The 20,411-nt window shown below is 34.2% G+C and overlaps 1 long non-coding RNA gene across 2 annotated transcripts in view; it reads left to right on the top strand.

Moving 5' to 3' along the window:
* The window catches only part of LOC131061101 (uncharacterized), a 70,201-nt gene extending 61,706 nt beyond the window's left edge, over positions 1 to 8,495 (top strand). The window contains exons 4-5 of one of the 2 annotated variants that reach the window (XR_009372362.1): positions 2,022 to 2,150; positions 7,457 to 8,495. This is a non-coding gene — a long non-coding RNA (uncharacterized LOC131061101). The remainder of the gene's footprint in view (positions 1 to 2,021; positions 2,151 to 7,456) is intronic. The other variant, XR_009110495.2, reaches the window with a different exon arrangement.
* The last annotated feature ends 11,916 nt before the right edge of the window (positions 8,496 to 20,411 follow it).

Raw genomic sequence — 20,411 nt, 5'->3', positions numbered from 1 at the left:
TAGTGTAAACCATCTAGGAAACAAGTTAGACATCAACATAAGTTCATTGTGGCTTCATTAAAGTTTTACTTTGAAATTTGCTCAAAAATTTATTTGGATGAGCTTACTCATTAGAGTCATAGAATATCGCTTCAAATTGGTCATGATAAATTCAGGATGAACTGAATCACCAGTTTACAGTGACGTATCAATTCTATATATAGATTCAAAATAAAATAAATATATTGTTCTCAAAAGCAGGGGACCAAGTTCAATTTCTTTTTAGGATCTATCCACCTTAAGAATAGGTAAGATATAATTGATTTTTTTTAAATAATATTTGAAACTAGCATATCTACATTTTTGTAAACATTTGTAGAATTCCATAAAAGATATCAAATTTCAAAATATTTAACATTAAAAAATATAAATAAATAATTCATACATCTGTTGATTTACAAGTCTACTTTGCATAAGACACTCAAATAGATTGCAGATGCCAAACTAGGATCTTGAAGGTCAGATTCGTTCAAATGTCTAAAAATGATGAATTGATGAGCAACAACACTGATAAATCATGCATATTTTGAAGAACCTTGTGACATTCTGGAGAGTCCAACCTCTCTTTAGAAACTTAACTTATTATTTCTGAAAGGGAATCAATACCCATGCCGATAGGAAATGGAAGACATGCATTCGATGCTTTCTTAGCTATACTCATAGTTGCACAATGAATAGGCTATATTTCTTCACTTACTGTAAATTCATTTAAACCCTCATCTTCAGATTTGCCTTTGTCTGTTGAGGAATAGACTATGCATGAATCTGAGGTTGAAGAGGAAGAAAACTTGCATGAATCTAACACCAATGGGGAATAAAATTTAGATGAATGTAAGGTTGATGAACATTCTGAGGCTAGAGATTAATAATCTTCAAATTTATCAGAAGCTGAAAAGGAGTAGTCTAACAATAAATCTAATGCTGAGGTGGACTAATATTTAGAGAAATCTTAAGACCATGTAGAAAAATCTTCCTATAAATTTGAAGTTGAAATTTTCTAAGCAATTTCATGACAAGATTTGTTCACTTATTTAAAATTGGACTCCATTTCAAACTACTTATCCACTTTCCTGTACTACTATGCATAAAAGTAAAGAGCTTCAGGTATCAGATAAACGTTCCCAACGAGAATAACTCCATAGTGACAAACAAAATATTTCAGTTGATGATTTTTTTAGCATAATCAGGAGTAAAATCCAAATTAAAAAAACTGTAACAAAATTTACCCTTCAAATTCACTGTAATTTTAACAAATGGAGATATTCATCTGTCCAAAATACAAAAAAAATAGAATATTATTTTCTAGATGATAAGGTAGTGTTTCCTTATAATTTTCTTTAACTAAGTGAGCTAAAGAACCATTCATTTATGTTTAGCTACATATTAAAAACAAAAGGAATCAAACAGTCATGGTCTAGAGGTAATTTGAAGAGAGTTTGCCACATTAATGGAATATTTATTCCTCATAACAACGTTTGCTACCATGAAATGAGAAATGCAAAACATAAAATAACGAGTTGACTTGGGACCAAAACATGACAATATTTCCTTTTAACATTTCTTTTCTTACTTGAAAATATAAATAAGTAAAAACAAATATAAGAAAACTTTAATGCCTATGTTATCTATGAATGATATCGATAGTAATGCCTATGGGTGACTCAAATCATCATAGGATTGTATAAATGGAACACAATGCAATTACAAGATAAGAAATAGAGTAATCTTTTATTAGCTAATAATTATTTATTTAATTATTAGTCTATTATACTCTATGCTTAAGCTAAACTTAAAAATCTTATAATTCTTTAGGGTTTTGAGTATCCTCTTGTAAAGATTATCTCTTTGTATTTTCATAACAACTGTAATTATTGAATTGCATTCTTGTTGCACAATCAATATGACTCCTCTTTTTTGGATCTCTGAACTTTGGCTTCCATAGCTTTTTTGCTTCTCTCATTCTGTGACAAGTTTGCATGCAGGTGATCTTTGGGGGGTGTAGAGTTGATTTTTCCTCATCTCCAATATGGTATCAGAGCTCTAGATCTGCATGGCCATGTTCTCTTCATGAGAGATTTTGGGCCTTATTCTTCATATCTGTGTATTCACGGGTTTGTGCAATTATTTTTTTCCATTTCTGGGGGTAGCTAATTTTTTGGTACATTGTGGTGCAAAAAGGACCTCATGGTTGGATTCAGGAGGTTGATTCTATGAATTTTGATTTATAATTTGTTTATTTTCGGTGACAGGGGCATCTAGGGCATGATATTTTATTGGCACATTTTTTAGGCACGAAAATCCGTACGGCTGTACCTGCAAATGCGTTAGAAAATTTTTGTCAAAAAAAAAAAAAATCATCAAAAATTTTAACCCTCTTTATGCCCTACAAGAGGGATTTTTTTCTTTTGGTTGTAACTTGCTCATACGGAAGCGTTTTTCGACAAACCTTATATCTTCGAAAATCTCTTTTCGAGCTCTATCTAGATCTAGAGGTTTGAATTTTTTATTTTTTTTTTATGACTTTTTTTTGCTGTCAAAGTCAGAGGTTCCTTTTTGCACTCAGGGAGACATCATTTGAGCATTCGAACTCCAATTTTTGAAAAGTTTATATTGTTGGAAAGCTTGTTCTATGTAATTTCCATTAATATGAGTGTTCTTTCCAGATTCTGCTCCAAGTATATTTTATTCAATTTTTTGCTTTTCAACACTTTAGTGAATATCTTGGATGTTTCAGGTCCTGGGATCTCTTTCTTTGAGTAGGATGTCTCGTCTTTTGCTGTTCTTTCTGTTTCCAGTCTTATGTCTCTTCTGATCATTGTAGAATTTTATTTATGCAAACGCATTGAGATAAAGTGCCACCATGCATTGTATACTTAGGATCTTGCACATCTTGTGCCTTATTGTACATGCACTACTTATAAAGTGCCATGGGGGGGTTGATGTTTGCCCTTTTTTTTCCATCTACCTTTGTCACGTGAGTGTTCTTTCCATGACATTAGCCTCATGATGTGTGTTAAGTGAGTGTTCCTTCCACGACACTGTACTTTCTTTGCACCTTCGATGTTCCTGGTTCTTCGTCATGCAGTTCTTGTTGGCCATTTTTTTTGATGTACCTATCCCTCTCCCTTTTCAACATTATGGGGAGATTTGTCCTATTGGTTCTAATGCTTCCTTGGTTCAATTGATCAACCTTCAGGCTTTGGTGTTTCACATCATGTGTATCTTTGAGTTCAGTTGTTTGCCTTTGTTTGCCATCTGATTCGAGCAGTGTCATTTGAGGGCACTCATGCAGATTACAGTCTTCTCTAACTGGTCATGTTCTATTTCAGTGGAGGTTCTTCAGACCAGCAGTTACTCTTCGACAATGTTTGCAGCTATTTCATGCTTCAGTGGTGTTCTTCATGCTCTTTTTTTTTGTTCCTATCTTTTGAAACACTCTTGTTTGGAGGCTTCTTAGTCCTTCACTTGAGCTTTCATCTCTTCTTGGAGAGGATTTTTGTTCCCATAGGGTTTTCTCATTTTTCTCCACTTTACAGAGATTTTATTGTACTCGAGTACCTCATCAAGCCTAGTTGTCGGGACCCATTGTTGTTTTCTTGCATTTTTTACATTTTTTTTTAGTCCTTAGTTGTTTTTTAGCTACTCCCTAAGTTCATCTTAAGGGGGGGGGTGTTAGAGTAATCTTTTATTAGCTAATAATTATTTATTTAATTATTACTCTATTATACTTTATGCTTAAGCTAAACTTAAGAATCTTATAATTCTTTAGGGTTTTTCTCCTTTAGGGTTTTGAGTATCCTCTTAAAGATTCTCTCTTTGTATTTTCATAACAACTGTAATTATTGAATTGCATTCTTGTTGCACAATCAATATGACTCCCCTTTTCTGGATCTTTGTACTCTGGCCTCCATAGTTTTTTTTGCTTCTATCCTTTTGTGACAGGTTTGCATGCAGATAATCTTTGGGAGCTGTAGAGTTGATTTTTCCTCAACTCCAATAAAATCTATACATAGGAAATGTATATCCAATAACAAACCCAACCAAAGAGAATTGATCCACCTATTCAAAAAATGAAGAAAATCATGAAATCTTAGTTCAAATGCTTTTAAGATTCACCAAATCTCGATTTCAAGGTTTCAAACATCAATGATATGCTAAATGCTTCCTAAAGCAGCAAAGTTAAAAAAAAAATGTAAATTTAAAAAAGAAAGTAACAAAACCCTCTTAAAATCTCTCCAAACTTTCTATCATACTCCATATTACATGCAATTTTTCTTCTAGTTTTTCGTGCAAATTTATATTGTGGAACAATACATTCCTAGAAGATATAGATGGTGTGGCAAAATAGGGACCAAAGAAAACCACATGTGAATAAGAACTTGCCAGTTAGAACATTATAGATGACATAGTAGCTAACAAAAATACTAATAATTCAATGCCTGAAGAGGCAGCATCTTAGACAACTCACTTTCATGATACTCGATTACAAACATTTTTCCCGTTATGATATGAATTTTGATTGCTTGAAATGTACTTTTTTACTATGAAATGGAAGTTTTTCTAAGATTGTCATGCCCCCAGTGACTCGATTACAAACATTTTTCCCATTATGATATGTATTTTGGTTGCTTGAAATGTACTTTTTAAGTTTTTAACTATGAAATGGAAGGTTTTTTGAGATTGGCATGCCCCCACTGACAACATTACATCACAGAACCAATTGCAGCATTACTAACTAAAACCTAGGCATCAAAATATGAAAATAATAATTTTCCATGTGGAAGATGGACTCGGATAAAAAGAACAAATAGTTTAATTAAAAGGAAGAGCCAACCAGTTAAGGATTTATAATTATCAAAAAGGGCTGACTCAATATGAAGATGAACAAAAATCAGATTAAATTGTGTTAGGGCCGACTTGTTAATATTTGAATTTCGAGCATCTTGCTATCCACATGAAGGCTTCTGATTTTGCACCAACCATCATATTTACCGTGGCTGGCCCTCTGATTTTTTGTATTGTAGTGTTCATGGCATATGGATTACAATGTATATCTTCTTACTTTTAGGTATGTTAAATTTAGAGCATCTTGGATCATCTTGCTTTTGCATCTAAACAACCTCATATTCTAGAAGCGTCTAAACAACCTCATATTGGTATAATAATAATAATAATAAAAGGTGTACCATATTAAAATAATTAAATTTACTACAAAATAAATAGTTAAAGTGTGAATGTTAAACAAAATGAAACAAACATAGCATATTTAATATGTATCAAATGAAGCATCTCTGTAATGTCCCTTATTAGGGTTTAACGTTTAACTCAGTTTGCCCTAAAATACCTAAATGAGGAATGAAGCATCTCTGTAATGTCCCCTATTTAGAAATGTGATTTGCTGACTTAATGTCTTATTTCAGAACTTGCAATCAAATTAGTTATCAAAGGATAAACATATAATCCAACAAGTTACAAATAGAAATCTATTCGTCATCCTAATAATCATAAATACATGTGGGTTACCTTTCAGGCTTTACCCAATGACTCATCCACACTATGAAGCCCATGGGAGATCATACAAGGCGCCTTGAGCCTATCCATCAAATTCAAAGGCATGGTCGTACATCCGTCATTCGGCCTCCTAAGGGGCATGGAAGTACATCAATCATTCAACCTCCTAAGGGGCATAGAAGTGCATTCATGATCCGGCCTCCTAACTTAACTCGAATGGAACCTGGCTACTTGCTTTCCTTATATGCCTACATCTCCCCTCTTTAATGGGGTGGAAGATTGGGTTTAGCTTTAGAGGAATCATTATATCTATTCTATTGACAAAATTATAACATGAACATCTACATAGGAATAGATATAATTGTAGTAACATAATATTCTGCAATAATGATTCGGCCAAGACATATTGCATTATATTTCAGACCACACTATTTAGATAGATATCTAGGTTGTTGGTTAATATATTTTTTATTTGAATGTGAAGACTCTTGTGGATCAAATGTTTATGATTGTACTTCTTCAGTCTGTCTTCCTTGATTCATATCATATATGAACTTAGTAGTTTGAGGGTGCCAGCCATGCATCAAATTTATGTTTATATGGATACTATTTCCAAATTCTAAGTCCAATGTTTATCTTATTCAGGTCAGATTATTTATTGATCCTTCATGGGATATCCTTCAAGTCTGCATATTCGACCTTCCAAATCTCCTTCATAATGTATTTACGTCTGTTGTAATATTTCATTTATGTCTGCTTGTAATTAGCCTACTCTATTTGCATGCTGCCTCTTTTCTTTGGTAGTCCATTTAATATCTTAATGTGTCTATGAGGAGAAATGTCACTTGGGTTCTTTTTCTTTCTAGGCAATGGACATGTCTCTTCAATTGTTACCCTTTGTTTATAAGCTTAATTGCATCCTTAAATGATACCCAACTGTTGGGGTCAATTTAGTTATAGCAGTTGTATGTTGTTTGTCTCTTAAACTACCAGATCGCCCTTCCTTATCCTTAATTTTTATCTTATTAAATAATGAGATTTCTGCTTGAAGGTAATTGCACCTTTCTACCTCTTAAATACACATCCCTTTGTCATTTTTCAGATGAGTGTCGGCTCTGAGGCTAAACTTATAAATTTTAATTCAGTTTAAATATTAACAAGCCGGCCCTAACACAATTTAATCTGATTTTTGTTCATCTTCATATTGAGTCGGCCCTTTTTGATAATTATAAATCCTTAACTGGTTGGCTCCTCCTTTTAATTAAACTATTTGTTCTTTTTATCTGGGTCCATCTTCCACATGGAAAATTATTATTTTCATATTTTGATGTCTAGGTTTTGGTTAGTAATGTTGCAATTGGTTCTGTGATGTAATGCTGTCAATGGGGGCATGACAAAGAAATTCTAGTCTTTAAGATCGCTTTTAAACTTTTCTTAAGGCTCTAGGCGCTATAGTATGTTTCTAAGAAGCCTCTATTTGATCTAGATATGTTTTTTGTTTCTGTATCTACAATATATGAAGTTAAATAACATTTATTCACTGAAGCTCATATAATTGAGCAGTTTATACAAAATACATTAGAAGTTGAACAAATTAGTTGGTGGATCTGGTGTCTTTTGTGATCTTCTCTGAACTGCATTTAACACTCTGACCAGGATTCACTTATGAATTGATTTCTAATTTAATTTATAAATTGAGTTGAAATTTGTATACATTTGACAGCATGAAAGATCCTTTTGAAATATAATTATTCTAGATTTTTTTTTCATAATTTTTTTGAATATCATTCACGAATTGCTTTGTATTGTGCATGAATTTGTTCAGTAACTCTTCAACTAAAAGCAAGAATAGTGGATGTCTATTCACTTATAAATTGATTAATAAGTTGAATGTTAAAATTTGTAGGTGTTCGACAACACGGAGGACCATATTGGAACGTTGATGAGTTTGAAGCACTAGCAAATATACTTCCTCCTACTTTCAACATCTCCCAGCTGATTGCTTATTTTTCAAGAAAGGGCTTGGATATAAAGGATCTTGTCTACCTTTCAGGTGCACATACATCCATTGGAATTGCTACTTACAGGCCTAACACTTTCAGCAAAAGTCTTTACAACTTCAGTGGAAAAGGATATTCAGACGTGGACCCTTCCATGGACAAGTATTATTTAGACAACCTGAAGAAATACAAGTGCAAGAGCTCAACTGACAATACCACAATACTTGAAATGGACCTTGAAAGCCATAGGACTTTTGATATTAGTTACTATGAGTTGTTGATGAAAAGAAGGGGACTTTTCAAATCAGATGTTGCACTTCTTACTGATGCCACCTTCAGATATTATATTGATCAACTAATTGAAGGCTCCATTGACAACTTTTTTCCTGGATTCGTAGAATTTGTAGAAAACATGGGGCAGATTGGTGTGCTCACTAGAAGTGCAGGAGAGATCTGCCATCACCGTGCTTTCATTAATTACTAAACTGAATCCTTTGTGTGTTTGGCCATCTTGTTTCATAGCTCTTTAGGGTATTTCTATTTGCAAATAAAAAAGGAGGATTCTTTGCAATAATTCCCAAAAACCTCTGGGATTGTGGTGATCGTTAGTGTGCCATTAAATGGCCAAACACTTCTAGGATTGCGGTGTTCATCAGTGTGGCATCAAATTCATGCATTTGTAGGTTATAGTTCAGATTGTATATCTTGTGACAGTTAACCGTGCTTTATATGAAGAATTTTCATTGGAAGATTACTTGTCATTACATCTCAAAACAAAAACAGTGCACAGGCTATACGTTTCTCTAGCAATGTAATTATAAACACCGTGGTGGTGTCATTAGAAGTAGTGAAGTTTAAGTGCATTAAAATACGTTTCCACATTGTATACACATTTATTGTATAGGAAGCTTTGACATCTTATAACTTGATAAATATATATATTTTCATTATATTTTATATTGCACATTATTTTTGTTTATCATGATGTTGAATCAATATTTTAATTCTAACATGTAGCTTGTTCGTATATGCAATATTTTTATTTTCTTTTATTATCTAGTTCGAGTTTAATGTTATATTATTTTTGTATTATAAAATGACTAAATATACTACCAATAAATAAAAATGATAAAATATACTACCAATGGATGTAAATATATGACTAAACTAATGACTATGATGACTAAATAAATGACCATTTAACAACAATCAATGATTAAATTAATGATTCAATATATGACCAAATTAATGACTAAATATATGATTAAATAAATCACTAATATGACTAAATTAATGACCAAATAACAATCAATGACTTAATTAATGATTAAATATATGACTAAATTAGTGACTATCATGACTAAATAAATGACTAGATAACAACAATCAATGACTAAATTAGTGACTAAATCAGTGACTAAATCAATGGCTAAATCGATGACCAAATTGATGACCAAATCGATGACCAAATTGATCAGTCAAAACAACCAATGGTCACGTGATCAAATTCATTTATGACTGGCAATAAATTACCAGTGGTCACGTGATCAAATTTAGTCATTTATTTGTAATTTTTGGTAGTTTTTTTAGTCATATATTGTTGTTTTTGTACTAGTGGTGACAACGGTTATATTGGTGAATCTATGACTATTGAAACCATAATAAAATGGTGTGGAAATCAAAGCTAGAATCCAATCAACTTTGGATATAAATTTGAGACTGAGGAGGGCATGTTGCTCTCCTCGAGGAAAATGAATATTCTATAATGAAATATTATGGGCATTAATGCCCCTAATGAAAGACTCTTAATCAAGAATAAATTGTTTCAAGTGTGGCTAAACTAGTCTTGTTACAAGAAACTGAATTATCTAAAGAGAGGAAAATACATTTTTAAGAAATGAAGTAGATGTAACTATGTTGCACTCTCATTGATTAGAGCTTTGAATGGTCTTGACATGTTATGGAATAGAAGAAAGGGATAAGTAGAATTAATTGACTCTAAGAAAAAATAGATTTTTGCTAAGATTTATCATTTTCGGGTTTCTTTATTGATATTTAATATTTATGGACCAACCTCAATTTTAGATAAGAAGTGTGCTTGGGATTCCATGACCTTTATTTCAAATTTGTTGAGAGAAGAGATAGTAATCTTGGGAGGGGATTTCAATTAAATTACTTTTTTGAAAGAAAAATTTTGCGTTTTTCTACCAATGATTGAAACAATGAAGGACTTTAATGTTTTTATTTAAGAAAATGCTTTCTTGGATGGTTTTCCTTCAAAGGGTTTTTTTACATGGATAAATAAAAGGAAATATTTTTGTTTCATTGTTGATAGAATGGATAGATTTATTTTCTCTCTTCCATGGATTGAAAAGGAGTACCTTTTCTCAAATTCTATCTTGTCTGAATGAGGTTCCAATACTTTCAAGAAAGAATCAACATAAATCTTCTTTTAAATTTGAAGAAATGTGGTTTAGAGAGAGAATTTTTTATTATTATTTTTAAAGATTGGTGGTAAAAGGAACCTTTTGTGATTGGTTCTAGGATGTTTGAGTTGTCTAAGAAGCTCCTATTTATTAAAATAAAAATTAAGGATTGTAATCAAGGTTGTTTCAAAAATATTTTTGAGAAAAAATAGAAGATCCAATAAAAAATACAAGAGATTTACGAACATATCATTCACTCTAGAACCAAACCTGTAACATTTGAAAGGAAAAAGAGGCTCCATGTGGATTTAGAATAAATTATTTCCATTGAAGAAATTTATTGGAGGCAAAAATTGCAAGAAACATGGTTGAAAAAGGGGGATAGAAACACTAAATTCTTTCATGCTTCCACTAATATTTGGAGGGTCTCAAATGCTATAAATTATCTACCAAATAAGAAAATTAGTCCAAGTAATTGATGAAGAGGAAAAGATCCAAGAGGAGGCTATTTATTTTTCTCCAATATGTTATCTAGACCAATTGTTGTGGATGTAGAGATTGTTAATCTTAAAACAAAAAGAGAAAATATTTTTTTAGGCTATCTTCCTTTAGTTGTCCTAACAAAAATTTATTTTAAATATAATTTCATTGAAAGTGGTTTGGGAAGTGGTTATCTCTATATCTCTAGATAAAACTCATTTTCTCGGATGGTTTTTCAACTATATTCTTCAAAAAATGTTAGGACTTTGTGGGAAGATACATTTGTTGAACACAAATGGACACTGAGAGGGGGGGTTGAATCAACTTTTATTTTAAAACTTTAAGTTTGGTGTGCATATTTTAGAAATGTAATGCAAACATACACACACACATACAAGAGAACATCACATAAGACCAGATTTATGAGGAAAACCCACTATGGGAAAAACCTCGCCGAGAATAGCTATTGGAGTCTATTGCTCCAATCTAGCCTCACAGTAAATAATAGTTTACAATATGTTTTAGGGCACCAACCCCTAATATTCTGAGCACCAACTTAAGGAGCACCAACCCCTAGTTTTATGACAACCTACTCAAAGGATCACCTACCCCTACTCTGAGCACCCACTCAGAGATTACAAAGAAAAATTGAATATAATACAAATTAGATACCTCGCTACAAATGAAGTTTTACAGCACCTTACGGGTTACTCCTATGTCTTTCTTCTCTCTTCTTTTTGTACTTTTCTCTTGTCTTCTCTTCTTATGCTACTCTTTCTACCTTTGCTCAACTTCTTGTTGGGCCTCTTGTAGTCTTTTTCTTCTGCACTCTGTTTGCTGATCTTTTCTACTTTCTATCTTTGATTCTGCAACAACTCTCATCTCACACCCTCTATTCTCTCTCACACTTCCACACTTCACACCTCTCACTCTCAACTCTTCTTGGCATTACAACCACTATCTGATCAACAACAACTTCTAGACAGCAATGCCCTCTCTGCAGTACTTCACGTCTATATTTGTCTCTTCAGTAACAACTAACTCTATCTTATTGCATTTACTGCCCCGCTCTATCAGTTTTTCACCAGAGAATGTCTTTCCTTCCAAATTTGCATTTTTTTAAAATTATTCATTATTCCTCTAAGGATCTGGTCAACAACAAATCAAATTTTCTCTCTTGAATCATCCATCTGTATTAAATGACTCTTCTCTGGTCTCTAACTATTCTCTTTACTTAGTTTTCTATATTTATAAAACTCAATCTATCTTACAGATTTAGTTCTGCCATTTCCGATCACCTCGAGCCCTACAAAAATCTCCACTTGGTTCACCATTAATGTCTTCTCCACCCTCTCTTGACCTGCCCTAAAGAGATCATCAACCTTCTCAGTAAATCAGCCATCATCTTTGTAAGCATCAGCCTCTACATATCGGATTTCACTATCTACCACTTGGGGTCGACTTGTCTTCATTTTTTGCATCCACTTCATTTGGTCAATGTCAGTCAGCGGCCACATAAGCCTTCGTATCTATCGACATGCATCTGTGGCATCAAATTTGTCATTCAGCATTTCTAGTCATACTTGGTTGACTTCTACGTTGATTACTGAGTCTATCGGATTGCAAACGTGTTGTCCAGATCACATGGTCAATCCGATATTGACCTCCACATTGGCAAATGACCCCTCTTAGCCAATAGGAAAACTCTACATCAAAAACTGCTTTACAACTCATCTCTGTAGCCCCACCTTCAACTCTAACCACTCGGCATGGACACATGGCATCATCCCATGATGTCGCAAAGATTAACGTCCCTGCACCTTCAATCACGAGATCATGGGGACCAAGTCGCACTTTAATCTCCCTGCCATAGTGAGCGCCAACATTAACTGCTCAACCATCAAGAGCCTTTGGGTTTTGATTAAAACATTTGTGTCTATTTTCAACATGTGTGAAAAGATGCACCTTTACTTGCCTGAGCTTTAACTCATTCCCATTGAATGTGATTTAACACCCCTTTTTATGTCTGCCTCGGTCAACAACATTGTGACACTTGGCTGCTCTGAGACAGATGATAGCTCCTTGCAATCGCGTGATGAGAAGGATGGCCAAATCAGGTCATCATGGCAGTGTAGGGACTTCAGCAAAGGAAACAAAGGGGCCCACCCACGGGGAAATAAAATAAATCACTTAGACTTCAGAAAAAAATAACAAAGGGGCAAACCAAACAAGTTAAAGCCTAGAAAAAGGAAGGAAAAAGGACATGGTCCCTCGCAACGACTAGATGACCCTTGAACTTAAGTCAAAAAGGTAACGTAAAATATAACAGGTTTAAGGGTTTTCACAAGAGGACTTGATCAAAAAATTCATAAACCCTAAGCCCTAAGCTTGAGGGCAATGACAGAGACCCAAATTGGCTCGAGATGTTAGTCTGTCCATCTGAACTCTCCACTGCATCTTGTCTGATCACTCCACTACATCTTCATCAACCAAAGCCCTACACACACAAGATCTTCTACATGATAACTCTGCAACCTGCAACACTTTTTGTTTCTACATTGTTTCTTCATATTACTTATTGACATCAATGACAATAATGCCAACAATCTTCCCCTTTGGCATTGATGTCAACACACACACAAGCAACCCATTCTCCCCATTTGACAACAATGATAAAGGGACTTGCATACCACCTACCATAAAACTTGTACACTTCCTCTCCCCCTATAGACGTTTAGCCTAGGCAATGCCTGTCAATTGATATTTATGTAGATTCTGTTAGGATAACCGGTGGACAACTGAGAGGGGGTGAATCAGTTGTTAGCGGATTATAAAAATTTAAGCTCAAAAAAACTTCTACCAGAATGCATAAACCAAATACCAGAATAGCAGGTGTACCAATTAAGCATAAACATAAATTATAGAATAATTAACCAACCATCCATAACACATGACACCAAGATTTGTACGTGGAAAACCTAGTAAAGGGAAAAACCACAGTGGGAGCCTACCCATAGTTAGATAATACTTCTACAGCAAGTATGTGATTACAATAAGAGGGTCCTCCACATGCAGGAAGGCACACTGCTCATCACAAAAGGAGCCTCACTGACTACAAAGAAATCCAAACTACAATCCGAAAAGATGAGTGAACTACGAGAATAGAATCTCGTATGCCTAAGTACAGTTCTTGTTAAGCTTAATACCAAAGGTCTTAAACCTCTTTCACAAACTCGATTTGATCACCTATGATCAACCAAAACCTCTGCATGTGATTACAACATTATTCGCACATAGATAATCCTATATCCCATAAGACCATGATCTACAAAGAGATCTTACATCATATTTATACCAACATGGGACCTAAACAATTAGGTTGGCCAAGATAATACAATATATCTGTTACATAATCCCACAAACCAATGATAAACTAAGTCAGCCTAAGACCGAAACAACATAATCCAAACAATAAATCCAACCGGTGACGCATCGGGAGCATCAACCAACACATTACGCAAACTGGTCCATAACCTAGCAGAATAAGATCCAACCTATTAGAGGTCATCATAAGCCAAATGACATATCACCAATCAACTAGAATATGAACATGATAACCATTAGCATCTGGATAACCTTCTAGAAGTTGCACTAACACCACTTATCGGATTCATCAAAATCTTTTCATCAAAGTGTTGGTAAAATTCTTACCGGTGACCAAAAGGATTACTAGAGCAAATGATAGCATCCAGATCATCAAATTCCAAACCATCTGAATGTGATATGCATCAGAAACACATAAATAACCAATCTGAGCTAATACCACAAGTTAGACCAAATTAGAGAATGCTGGAGATGGTCTCCAGATCAATATCATAGTCCAACCACTCTATCAAAAGTCCGTAGAGAAAAAAACAACTAGTGTTGACATCAATATAACACATAATCAATTCCTCCAAATGGCCGACAATCTCCACCTTTGGCATTGATGGCAGCACTAGATGTGAAAAACATCCAAGTTCCAAGAAAATGCCAAACAAGTCTCCCCCAATGGAAGATGTCCAACAAAATCTCCAATAAGATATGACAATGAAGTTATGAATCAAAAACCAAACTCCCTCTGAGAATGATATCATAGTAAAGCTCCATTTTTCACATATAGCTCTCCCCCTTTGACATCAATCCTAGAAATATGACATAAACATCAAATAAAAATCATAAAACCTCTGAACCACAAAGCTGACTACTCCCCCTGAGGAGTGATATCAACACATCAATCCAAAATGAATGATAGCACTGATAAATGTATACTGAACTTATGCCAACTAGCATCACTCAAGTCTCTACCAGAGGAGCAAAAACTCCCAATATGTCTCTGAAGTACTCAAATGATTCCTTAGGTAGAGGTTTAGTGAAGTTATCTGCAATCTGCTCTTCAATGTTCACATAAACCAGTCTAACTTTATTTGCTTCCACCTTCTCCTTCAAAAAATTATACTTGATAGAAATATGCTTAGTCTTAGAATGAAATACCGGATTCTCTGATATATCAATAGCAACAGAGTTATCACAGTGAATAACTACCAGTTCATTGCAATCAACCTTTATATACTTCAATATTTGCTTCATCCATAAAACTTGTGTATAATTAGTAGCAGTAGCAACATACTCAGATTTAGCAGTAGATAAAGAAGTACATGATTGCTTCTTGTTGATCCATGAAACAAGTTTCTTTCCAAGAAAGAAAGCTCCACCAAATTTTCTCTTCTGGTCATCAACAGCTTCAGCCCAATTAGCATATGTATATGCACATAGTGTAAAGTCATCATCTTTAGGATACCACAAACCATACTCAATTTTTCCTTGCAAATACCTGAAAATCCTTTTCACCGCATACTCATGATTCTCTCTATGATCACTCTGATATCTTGATACAATACAAATAGCATTTATTATATTTGGTCTAGTCTAAGTTAGGTATAACAACACTCCAATCATATATTTGTACCTTGTAGGATTTACCAGAGTTGATGCATCTCTCTTTATCAATTTCTCACTTGTAACCATAAGGGTACCAACCGGTTTAGAATTTTCCATACAAAATTTCTTCAACAACTCTCTAGCATACTTATTTTGATAGATGAAAATACCTTTATCATTCTGAGTAATCTGCAAACCTAAGAAATTTTTTATCTCCCCAATCATAGACATCTCAAATTCATTCTTCATATTTTTAGATAGTTCTAGACATAATTTATCCTCACCTCCAAAAATGATATCATCAACAAATGCTTCAATAATAAATATGTCATCATCACTGATTTTATAATATAAGTTACTATCAACATTACCTTTAGTGAAACCAAGCTTCAAAATATATTTGTCCAATCTGGCATACCAAGCTCTAACAACTTGTTTCAATCTATATAACTCTTTCCTTAACCTACAAACCATATTTTTATCATCTGAAAGTGAAAAACCATCAGGTTGCTCAATATAAACTTCCTCTTCAAGATCTCCTTACAAAAATGCACATTTAACATCCATCTGATAAACCTTGTATTTCTTATGGGCAACATAAGCAAGAAATAATCTCACAGCTTCAATCCTAGCTACCAGAGAAAAAGTCTCATCATAATCAATTCCTTCCTTCAGAGAATATCCTTTACATGCCAATCTAGCCTTATTCCTCACAACTTGTCCATCCTCATTCAATTTGTTCCTCAAATCCCATTTAGTTCCAATAACATTCTTATTTTTAGGTCGAGGAACTAAAGTCCATGTTTTGTTCTTTTTAATCTGATCTAATTCCTCTTCCATAGCTTTCATCCAATAGTCATCTTTACAAGCTTCAATGACTGATGTCGGTTCAACTTGAGAAATTAAGCATACCTCATCAATTGCAAACCTTCTTCTTGTCATTACTCCTTTGTTCTTGTCTCTAATGATCTGATCTTCTGAATGATTTAACCTTACATACCAAGGAGTCTTCTAACTTTTTGTTTCCCTGTTCTGATCTTCAGTCACTATTGAATTTTTTGATACTACTAGAGTAACTGGTTCAACATTATATTTTGGTACAAGTGCTACTGGTTCAATTATGATCATCTCCACTTTCGGTTCTCTCTCATAAGTTTTGATTTGACTTTTGTACAGCTCATCCACCTTGGCATTAACGCTCTCCACATTCTCTGTAATCTCTTGTTATAACATCTATATTCTTTTCTTTCATTATAATAACCAAGAAATATCCCTTCATCACATCTAGGATCAAACTTTCCAATGGAAACATCTCTCTTGATATAGCATTTACTACCAAATATTTTGAAATACTTAATTGAAGGTGTATGACCAAACCATAACTCATAAGGTGTCTTACCAATGTCTCCTTTGATATAAACTCTGTTGAATGTGTATACCATCATGCTCGTAGCTTCTCTCCAATATATATGAGGTATATTAGCTTCCATCATCATAGTTCTATCTGCATCCAAGATAGTTATGTTCTTTCTTTCTACAACACCATTTTGTTGAAGTGTTTGAGGGGGAAAACAATTGTCTCCTTATCCCATGCTTCTCACAGTAACTGTTAAATTCACTAGATGTGAATTCACCACCCTAATCTGACCTTAAGAATTTAATCTTCAACCATGTCTCTATCTCAAACTTAACTTTAAAGATCTTAAACTTTTCAAAAGCTTCATATTTTTCCTTCAAAAAAGTAACCCGCATAATTCTAGAATAGTCATCAATGATTAGCATAAAATATCTATCACCCTGAAAACACTTTATTCTAGCGGGACCACATAAATCAGTATGAATAAGATCAAGAACATAGTTCAATTTATCTTGAATACTCTTGAAATAAGTTCTGACTTTCTTTCCCAATTGACATTCCTTACATACCGGATTATAAGGCTTCACAATCTTAGGTATATCTTAACAGCCTTAGTTGAACAGATATTTACAATGAAATCAAAATGCACATGACACAACCTCTTATGCAATATCCAACTCTCATCAATGTGTGCAATCAAACATGTCTTCTCATTAGAGTTCAAATGAAAGATGTTACCTTTAGTCTATGTACCGGTTGCAATCTCCAAACTAGATTTATTAATGATTTTGCATTTTCCATCCTTTAACTGTAATTGAAATACCTTATTCACCAACTATCCTACACTCAAAATATTTTACCTTAAACCTTCAACATAATAAACATTATCAGTATTATGCTTACTATCCAATGATATAGTTCCTCTTCCTCTGATCATGCATGCTTTGTCATCTCCACATCTAACCAGTCCACCATCAAATTCTTGCAAAGATAAAAAATTCCTTTTATCTCTAGTCATATGAAGTGAACAACCACTGTCTATCACCCATTAATCCTTGTCTTCAATTATAGTAGCAAAGGCCTTTTCCTCGTTTTGAATAACAGGTATCGGAGCATCTTCCTTAATAGCCAAAAATACCCATTCCTTACCACTATCGGATCCACTAGCTGAATCTTGTGTCGGTTCATCATCAGAATCAGTTGCACCTTCCTCATCTGCATAGTAACATGATTTGTCTTTGTTTCTCCTATACTTATGCTTGTTATGATAATCATGGTTAGGCCTAAAAGATCTTCTAGCTCTCTCTTCAAATCTTGAGATCCTCTCAAGACATCTAGATGAAAAATGACCTATTTGTTGGTATTTTTATGATGTTTAGTTGTGATTGTCATTGATGGACACACACTTATTTGATGAATGTATTAGTCTCAATCGATAGTTGTTCTAACTGGTATTGTATGTATAGTCTTTTTTGTTGGAGACTAGCGGTGTTGTGTAGAAAATGCTTACCAGTCTTAGTATGACCAAAGATCCCAAGTCGTATGAAGATCTCAAGCTAAACTAAGACCCCGAGCAGTAGTTAATCTTTTGATCAGAACAACTATGTTCTAGTTTTCTAGTCTTCACTTGTTAACCGATGATTGGTATATATAATTAACCAGTATACATGTAATGTGTGATGAGTTACCATCCACCGACACTATGGCGATGTTTTGTGTTGTGTTACCAAATGTGTCTAGATGCACTGTACCTAGGAAATTGTAGTCTAATCTTATTGGACCGACATGAAATCAAGTTCCTATATAAGGATATCATGTCTAGGGTTTTAAAAATAGAAGAGAATTTATTATGTGCAAAGCTTTTGTAAAAATATTAGGTTTGATGGAGAAAAGGTATCTCGTGACTGAGATTGAGAGTGCAAGACATAAGAAGACTGAAGTAATGCTTGAATGCATTAATATGGAATTTTCAAGGATCTAATCAAGCATTTTGTGCTACTATCTAGATCATTCACTTGTTGATTACCAATATCTTCGACAAGTCTGAAACCCTTAACCGGGCAGGCCCGACCAAGCCTTTTATAAAACCTCTAACAAGGTGATTCATAGTTGTGAATTCAAAATCCTTTAACAGGGTAGTCTTTAACAGGACTTATCTCCTAACAGAGATCTGGTTTCCTAATAGGATCTATTTTGGCAAAGAACATTGTAAGACCTTAACCGGTCTGACCTTAACTGATCTAGTTACTATTTTGTAGATAGTTAACTTGTGAGTTTTACTTGCCATGGTTTTTCCCATTTGGGTTTCCATGTCAAAAACATCTTGTGTTATGGTGATTGCGCTTTTGTGGGTGAATGCTTTATTTGCTATTTGGCTTATTTTTGTTCTAATCAAGTTATTGTTTAACCTGCTTCATCGATCAGCAGTTAAATTGTTTAAGTGTTTATTGAAGTTATTAGGTATACTAATTCACCCCCCCCCCTTCTTAGTATTCATCAATTGGTATTAGAGACAACCTTTCCATAATTCTAACCAACTGAAAGGAGATATGGGGGAATATAGCATGAGGGAACTCACTCACCATCTGGCTGAATCTGAAAAAGCCTTTGATGAACTCAAGATCAAGTTCAAAGCCTCTTTAGCCAAGAGAAGAGAGCTTGTTGAGCAGTTGTTGGAACTTACTGAAAACAACTCTTCTGATTAAGCAAACATGGATGCCCTAGTTGGAGAAGTGGATAAATTAAATGAATCCAAAACTAACCTAAGGAGGGAGTTATAAGGATTGAGTATCGAGATGAGTTAGGAACTGGAAAACATAAGAAAAGCTGAAGATTTGGTAAAAGACAAGGAGCATGAGGTCTTTAAATTAAAGCAAGAAATTGGTACCATTACCATCTATCTGTAGGAGGGTAAAGAAGAGAAAGAAGAAATGCAAGTTGAACTGAATCCAACTATCTCTCAAAATGAAACCTTGATGAAGAGCAATGATGCTCTTTCCAAGGAACTTGTTGAGACAAAATAAATACTTGCTAAGTTCAATCGGACTGTTGTCAAGCTAGAGCAAAAGCGGGAATCGGTAAAGCCATCAAAGGATACCACTGGACCTTGTTTCTCTGGATACGAGGAAGGTGAAACCTCTGGAACCAAGAATGATGCACTGAAGAAGCAATCAGCACCTAAGGACAACAGCGGAAGTAAAGGTAAGAAAAAGTTTAAACCTGTTTACTTCAACTGTCTTTAGGAAGGACATACTGCCAATGTATGTAGGAGCAAGCCTTACAATAATTTTCCTTATTTTCAAAACAATGTGGCTAGACCTGGTAGATTTAATGGTCACTGTTATACATGCAACAAGTTTAGGCATAGATCTTTTGAGTGCAGGTTATTTATGAACAACTCTGGGAATTATCCACCAAGATCCAATGGAGTTGTCCCTAAACCTCCTATAAACTAGAACCCAAACCAGTATAGAACCCATGACCACCGGTCAAATTATTGTGAAGTGGCAACTAGTTGGAGAGCAACCTGTCTAATCTATCGTAGTAGTGGTCACACTACTACAACATGTAGAAGGAAGAATGGAAATGTGAACAACGGACCATGGAGAACACCTGGAA

This window comes from Cryptomeria japonica, chromosome 4, assembly GCF_030272615.1.
Source record: "Cryptomeria japonica chromosome 4, Sugi_1.0, whole genome shotgun sequence".
NCBI classification, from domain to species: Eukaryota; Viridiplantae; Streptophyta; class Pinopsida; order Cupressales; family Cupressaceae; genus Cryptomeria; species Cryptomeria japonica.
Note: the sequence above shows the minus strand (reverse complement) of the source record. Positions and strands in the feature narration are given on the sequence as shown.